Consider the following 8,759-nt stretch of genomic DNA (forward strand, 5'->3'; position numbering starts at 1 on the left):
GTTAACAAAATTCATTTCAATACTCAAATTAATGTTCCCCAATATATCTGTTCTCCAAGAAGAACAATATTAAAGAGGATGCAATGAGAATAGTCATATTTTAGTCACATTGGGAGCTTTAAATTGCCAACATTGCACCCCAAAACCCCACCTAACAGGATGCATTGAAGCAAGAATTAATATATTTCTGTGAATAAAGGCATAATTGTAGTTATGTGTTTTTGGTTGTTGAATAAGTCATTCCCACGAAAAACCTAATATAGAAAGCCTTTTTAAGTCTTCTTAACTTGTTATAAATGACCCTTGCAGGGTTGACAATGAGTTTTGGTATTTCATTCTACCCCCTATAAGTAAAGAGAGATTTCTCTTTCAATCAATAAATATATATTAGTAACTTCATTAACAATTTCATATGGATCATAGAGATCAACATCTGACAATGTTGTGGCAAGGAGTAGTCAGGGCTCCCTATCCTTGTGGGGATGTAATTTTATTCATTCGAGGGGAGAAGCAATGTCGACCTTGTATCAGTGAAGGGTTACTCGATTATACATTCATTCATAAAGATGGGTAAGCCACGTCAAAACATGTAAGATGCATGTAGAAAAAATTGTAGACATCCTAAGTCGCCTCTACTCGAAAGCCTCATGGGAGTCACGTGGGAGATGGAAGAAAGGGGAAAAGAGAAAAGATTTAGTTAGAGAAACTAAGATTGCGTAATTACATATATAATGAATGACCACTTCTAACCACAGTGTTCATGAGGTGTTTAACCCTAACGAAACACTACTACCACAATTACTGATGGGAAGGAGAGGCTGGGAATGATAGAAGGATGGTTCCACCAAAAAGTTGTTGATGAGGAAACAATGCTCACTCGACCTAAGAAGGGTTCAAAGGATGGCTAAACTGACCTAAGAAGGGTTCGGAAGGATGGATAAATAGACCTAAGAAGGGTTTGGAAGGATGGCTAAACCAACCTAGGAAGGGTTTGGAAGGATTGCTCGCTTGCACATAAGTTATTTGTTACTCACCCCTAGGAATTCATTGCTTGGCCAAAAGGGAGAGGTACGTTAAGTGACTCTTGGACCTAAGAAAGGTGAGGGCTTGAAAGGATGGCTCACCCGAGAATAAAAGCTAGGATAATCTCAAGTTTCTAAATACAAATGCATTATATTGCTAGTTTGGAGATCGAGATGATAGATTAGACTTGGGAATGGAAAGTGGCCTTGTAATACAAGAAAGACCAGCCGTACCACACCTTGAGATATGGGAAATTCAGTCCTTGAACGTGGAATTTCCCATCCATCCCATCCATCATATTCAGTCATACCAACAAGCAAGAAGACCAGCCATACCACGCATGTAAACGGAAGGGTATCAGGATACGTTGATGGGTTCTAAAGTGGTTGGATTGGGGTTATATGTAGTTCCCATTAGAATCCCATAGCGTAGCAATCAACAGAGGTTTCCTGCCTATGGGGGGGCCAGATCAGGAAAGGCTTCAAGGCTAAGGCTTTCATATCCCGCCTTCCTTATCTCTCCTACCTATGATAAGGAACAGAATATTCCAAACTCGTTGGAGAAAGGGGGGCAGGAGTACGTATGCCATGTTAATCTTAACACATTTCACTATCGCACAAGAGCTGAGCTAGAGGGGCCTAACTCGATACAGGGAAGCTCTCGTAGTGACCTATTTCTTAATATATGATAGTGAAATCTAACTTTGCCTGCCTTTCTTCTTCTCTCTCGACAGGCAGAATATTAAAGTATTAAGATTAGACATTATGGGTGATTATTCCTCCAAGGATTTCAAGGATTTCTACAAGGAGGCGGGGAACAAGAGGAAACTAACTATTCTGTAGAACCCACAATAAAATGGGGTTGTAGAGAAAAATAATTGGTATATCATAGAGACCACTAATGGAGTAAGTGAAAGGCCCTGTTTATTATGCCGAAGTGATGTGAAATCATGTTGAAAGAAACTTCAAACTTGTGTACCATCCAACCAAGACATGTCACAAGATATATGGGGTTTACGGGTCCCCTATCCAACTGTTGTGTCACAACCTTCTTTCCATAAGTCAATAAGTGATGTAAGTGCTAGTATTAGGGGGTGGGTGCAGATGGATGAAGCGATAGAGATACCACCTTCACAGGGCAAATGAAAGTGATTAGGAGTGTCAATAAGATTATTTCATAGCCCAGTGGCTCTATGGGTCTTCAATATTTCTTGTCTTTCCAACCCTAAGGAGATGGAACTAGATATGAAACAACTAGATTCGCAAGGTATAAATCTAGAACCATATCATTAACCACAACCAGATTCGGAACTGGAACAATGGACTTTGGCACTCTATCTAGCGCATATGCTGGTAGCTCATATGCCGCTATAAGATCTGCATAATATGAATATTCAATCGGTGGAACAACATCTCAATCTGCGAATAGAGTATATAAAACTAGTACGGGCTTCAGATCTACCATTACCTGGAACTATATCTGCTTCATGTTAAGCCCTTGGTGTTGGTGCTACTTCTAATGCTGCTAGGTCGACTACTGTTCCTGTGTCTTGATTTTGATCAGGGATTGGAACTAGTATCATATAAGCTAACCCACTATTTGGACTAGGTTGGGAATCTTCAAACTCGGTACCTCCCATCCCATTTCCATGTTCGTGCAGTAGAAATCTAAAAAATAGAATGTGGTTAGGTTTGAAGAGCAAATTTTCCCATTCATATGCTAGTTTTATGCAGTATAATCTCCCAACCCATACACCTAAACATAAGAGAATCTCCCATTTCTATACACCATGATAAAAAGTCAAATTGACCAGATACCTATGACAATATCTGCGTCGGGTTATCATCGAAAGCCTCTTACAACAACTCACTGAATGAATAGCTTTTTCCCACCAGTTATAAGAGTAAAATTTCCCCTCCCCTATGCCTTTGTAGAGTGGATAATTGTAAGATACATACGCCAGCTTCACGCAGGAAAATTTACCATATAATTTGATAATAGCTAGAGATTTTCCACATATCATATGCCAGCTTAATAGATACAGATTTACCAGAGCCATGTTCACTGAGCAACAACTTTGACCATTTTATATGCCATGCCAATAGAGACAAATTTCCTACCTCCTTTGCGAGCCTCCTCAAAAAGTAGCTTACACCCTCCCATATGCCATAGGAAAGGTTTCCAATACCTAGGCTACTGATTTATACCACCACACATGGTCGGTAGGCTTTCAATTCCACATGTATTGTATCGTTTATAGAGGTCTAAGTGGAGATTTCACATCTCCACCAATATGCACATCTATCCTATAATTATTGCACCTATCAATCCCACGGTAGTATGAGTCAAGACTACACAATCTAGGGGAGTAAGAGCTTAAACAAAGGTACATTCACGTGATATGAATCCCAAAATGACTTCTATATTTAGGTTCCAATGCGTCATGGAGAAGAACAAAGATGGAAGGTGTAGAAAGAAAAAGCCTTCAATAGCCATAATGACCAATATTTGCATAATTAGCTAATGATGAAACAAGTCTAACACTGATACCTTTGGCTGTCTGAATTGGGCATATACGTCCATAATGACTACAACGAATATCTTGTATGTGAAAAACTAGTAGTTTGAGTGAATTATAGTTGGCGTTAAAAAAACGAGTAGAATACCTTTCATACATATCTTAATGAAGTGTGAGGCAGAAGGTTTTTCTGGTCCCCCTTGGTGGAGGAAGGGAGTCTAGCTTTTTTGTTGGGAGATGGTAGATGGAGAGTGAGTGGAAAGTTAGTTGGTAACTTGGTTAGTTCCATCATTCAATCTGTTGGGTTTCTCGTCAGTTGAATTGTTTTCGAGATCCAAATCCTCATCTGAATTCAGAAATTTCTAATCTTACACAGGAAGATCAAAATTCATTTCTTTAGGATTGAAATTCCAATCTATATCTGGGTAAGCAACAACAAAAACCCTAACATTCAAATAATAGTAGTAGTACACCCATGCATGTGGTCTCTAGAGCTGGAATCAAAGAGCCTCGGGGTGGCCTTTATAATACTATTTCAAGATCCAAATTACAAGTGTGCTAGGAAAAAATAAGTGTATATGTTGTGGTTTTGGTTGATTGAGACAAAAGCATCTAGTGAAGTTCTATGTATAAGCATTAGAAGCATGTGTAAAAGAGAAGTTACATGAATTCAAGAAGAAAACACAAAGACAATGCAAGCGAAATAACATGAGAATGACAGAGCATGTACATATAGAGCATACTGAAATAAATCACAATTTGGATAGAGCATCCAATAAAAAAAGCAAGGTAGGTTGAGAAGAAAAACATGATAAATGAAATCATGCTTGAAGACAAGCCATCTAGCCTAGATTCCAACAACAACACAATTTGGAGATATATGACATCACAAAGGAAAATGAACAATAAGGCAAGGCAGATGAAGAGACTACAAGGGACCCAAAGAGGCAAACAAACAAGAGAAGAGTAAACACACGAAGAGTAACAAGAAGAAATATCTAAGAGAGTTAGTAGATTATATTAGGACATATTGTCGAGTTGAGGAGAAGATAGCGGAATTATGGAGTTGAGTGAGGAGAAAGTCAACCAAGATCCTAGAGGAGAACCAAGAGCTATAAAATTGTGAATGCATGCTTGCATGATTGTTAGTTATAAATTATCACTATCTAGCTCATTTTCATGTCAATGCAGATAGGAGTTGGTGAGGAATTGGGAACACAACACACATGTTGCATTAATGATTCTTCAATATTAAGGCAAGATCATGGATGAATAAACATCAAAGTATCCCTAAGTGGCAGAAATTAGCGTACACAATGAGACTTTAACTGCCAATCATGTATTAATACCACTCTACAAGTTTTTATATGATGAATTAGGAATATCAATAGAGACCCATAGGCAACCCTCAAACAAAACCAAAATCTAGACTACAAGACTAGTGATGAGAATTGAGTAGCCCGAACTCATGAACTATAAACTACAAGTATAAGTTCATTCCCTTTCCAATAACGTTTCAGAGGTAGAGTTATAAAACCTTGTCCTCAAACAGATATTCCATTACACCAAAACTGAGGAAAACCTCCGACCCCTAGATGACTCTCTTCATGTTGAAACTATGGACCTCAAAAACAAGTAGGAAGAATCAGATCCCAACAATACCTATTCAAGCAGGAAACTAAAACCCAACTTCAATCTCAGTTTAAGAGAGTTCATGGGAGAGACAAGGCCCCACCCCAAGCAAAGGTAGAGGAAGTGGTACAAGCTAAGATAATTGAAGAATGCTCCATGTGGGTGTGGGAACTTAATCTAAAGGTTCAAGCACTCCCCCCCCCCCCCCCCCCACCCTACTTTGACACCCACAGACCCTATGAATGTAGGGACCTCTTTTATCCAGGAGACCATTTTCCCCTAACCTCAGCATTAAGTGCTTGGTCTAGTTCAGATTCCACTACCCTCTTCTTTGGATTCCTAACTCTGGGTGACAAACTGTTAGCTCTTTGAGCTAAGTGGAGGGTCTTCTCACTTCGCCATAGGATATTCCTGGACATATACCTTACACTTCCCATGTTTTGAAACTTCAAATATATGGTGATTAAGTAGTAGAGGCATGGAAAGCAGGGAAGTGGGCAGTCATTTAGGATCTCAAAGTAGTTATTCAGGAATCCCATCCCCTACTTCTAGGAAGGCCATGGATGTTTGAAAAGAAGGTTTTCCATTATGGCATGGAGAATACATATGAATTAAAGAAGAATGGGAAGTGTTACAGACTGGAGCTGATGGCTGAGGAAGTGGTAGTAGCAACGGACAATAGTGGCAGCAGAAACAATGGCATCAGTAGCGACTGAGTCATTTTGTGTTCACCAAAGAGATTTTTAGGGAAAAAAATAAAGAAAAAGTTATGTTTGGCCTTAATGCGAATATAGTTCAGGGAGCATAGGAAAAGATTCATGTGCTAGTAAGATACAACAGTTGTTGAAATAATTTGAATAGATTGATTTGATGATATTTGATGGGTATGCCTCCCTGAGATATTTCATACAAATCGACTTGATACCAGAAGAAATTCTGCTAATAAAGCCCATTACATGATGACACCTAAGGAGAGTGAAGAAGTGAATAGGTAGGTACATGAATTGCTAGATAGAGGGTTGATAAAGAGAGTTGAAATCTTGGTACTGTACCAGCAATGTTGGCACCCAATAAGGGTAGTGAATGGTGAACGTGTACTGATTCGCAGGCTATGAACAAAATGAATCTAAAGTATAGGTTTACTTTACCCCAAATGGAGAATCTCATGGATTTCTTAAGTGGAGCAAGTTACTTTTTGAGGATAGATTGAAAAGTGGATACTAGCAGTTGTGTTTGTTCACTTGATAGATTGGGTCTTTATATTAGAGGATCCTGCATACTATGCCATATATTTTCATCCCTCTTTGGTCTCTTATTGATTCCATTTGCCCAACTTTGATAAGCACAAGTCTGTTTATACCCTTGGGCTAGACAAGAACCAACCTGAAGTGATAAGAGTTTGTTTGAGGTGATAGTGACATCCCCTTTGAGTTACTTTTAGCCTTGCACTGCTTAGGACTTTTGTAGCTTAAATGAAAGATTTATCACTAGCATGCATGATCATTAATGAGATCATCACATCCTAGAATAGGTAAGGCTTATAATTAAAATGAATCACCATATGTGCACCATAAGGAAATCCATCGAGTCTAGCAATAGTGAGACATACCTCATTTGGTCCTAAGGTGAAAAAGTGGCACGTTGTACAAGTTCACTCTACTAAACTAGTCATAATTAGGTCATCGCGGGAGATTGGAATAAATATTTCTTCTGGAATCCTATTGCGATCAACTTGCAGAGTTAGAAACAGGACTAGAGGGCTATACGGATTGAAATTTCAAAACTTAAATATCTAAAATTACAGAGTTACAGTCATTTCAAGTTCATGCTCCTAAATCAAGAAAAAACGAGATGAGGAAGTTTGATGGCAATGATCCAGTAAATTGATACTACAGATGAAGAAATATTTTTGATCTACATGGTGTAACATTGTTACAAAAGGTACATATTACATCTAATTATTAGATTCAAATCAATTTTTATGTATAAAAGGGCTTTGTTCTCGTAAACCACTTGCCACGTGGTCAATTTCACGGAGGAAATGATAGCACATTATGAGGATACAAAGAGCAACACCTTGTTTAGTCAATTGATAAATCTCAAACAAAAGGGTTCAATGGCAGAGCACATTGAGGACTTTCAAAAATTGAATATAAGGGTAAATGGTATTCTAGAGAAGCAAAATATAAATAGTTTTATCTATGCCAATGAAGCTGATATTGATGGTATGAAAGCATATGGAAGAAAGCATGGAAGCTTTGAATAAATACATGGAAGTTTTGAAGGAAGGTGGGACAAAGATGCTACAAGAAGGCCTCCTAATGACAAAAGGATAAAAAAACATCAAAATAAGAGAATATAATACACCGAGAACCAACCCTAGAGAATTAACAAATGAATCCGACCATATCTTGTAATTGCAATGGCAAGAATACCCACTCCTCAAACTCTCAAGATAAAGAACATATCGAAAAGAGGAAGGTTCAAGTAGTGAAATATGAGGAATAAAATATCAAGAAACATCAAAAAAAGGATACTCACGAGGAACAAACCGCGGAGAAGGAAGAAGAATCAGACCATATCTTGTAATGCATTGGTCGGAATTACTACTCCTAAAACTATAAAGATAGAAGGACATATCAAAGAAAAAGGTAATAGTTGTTATCGATTCAGTAGTAACCATAATTTTTATCATTGTAAATAGCGAAGAATGAATTGCATCCTATATCGAGCACCAGAGTGTGAAGTGATGGTTGTATGTGGAGGAACCATAAATAAATTTCTGGAAAGTTCCATAATATCAAGCTATCCATGGAGAATAAGATTGAATAGCTCAATGCTTTCCATTCCAATGGGGTGCTCATGTTTACTAAGGGTCCAATGGCTACAATCCTTGGGTACAATAGCTTTTATCTTCTAGAAATTTTCTTGAAATTTTCTTCGAAAGGAATGGAAGCTAAATAAGGAGTATCACAACAAACCAAGAAAGATAATTAGCTCTAACGGAATGACAAAGCTTCTAGAGAAAGAAAAATGAGGCATAATTGCATAATTATGTTTGCTAATGTTCGCCATCATCGAAACATCTACTTCTCTAGATCTCCAAAAAGTTTTGGACAATCATTCCAGGTATTTGAGACTCCAAAAGGTCTCTGATGTATTCTTGATCATGATCATGCTATTCATTTGATTCTAAATGTGTTCCTCCAAAAATCAGCCTTATAGATATTCATATCCCCAGAGGAGTGAAATTGAACATATGGTTGCAGAAGTGGTAGAGGTTGGATCATTATCCAACCAAATTTGATAAACAAAGAAAGGGATACTGGAAGAATGGGGAAGCAGGGTAAGTCATTCAAAAGTTGTTGAAGATCCCATTCCAACAAATATTGGAACCTGAAGCATTCACATATTCAAGAATTCACAACAACGAAATCGATCAATTTTCAGAGTATCTCATCAAATGGAAGAACTTACTTGCTGAAGATTCCACATGAAAGAATGATAATTTTTACAGAACATCCAAAACTACTCAAGCATTGAGGACAACACTTTTTGACGGAGAGGGGCACGTTAGGTCCGTATA

This window comes from Pinus tabuliformis, chromosome X, assembly GCF_031772625.1.
Source record: "Pinus tabuliformis cultivar Carrire ecotype Pingquan chromosome X, CPIR1, whole genome shotgun sequence".
Taxonomy (NCBI): domain Eukaryota; kingdom Viridiplantae; phylum Streptophyta; class Pinopsida; order Pinales; family Pinaceae; genus Pinus; species Pinus tabuliformis.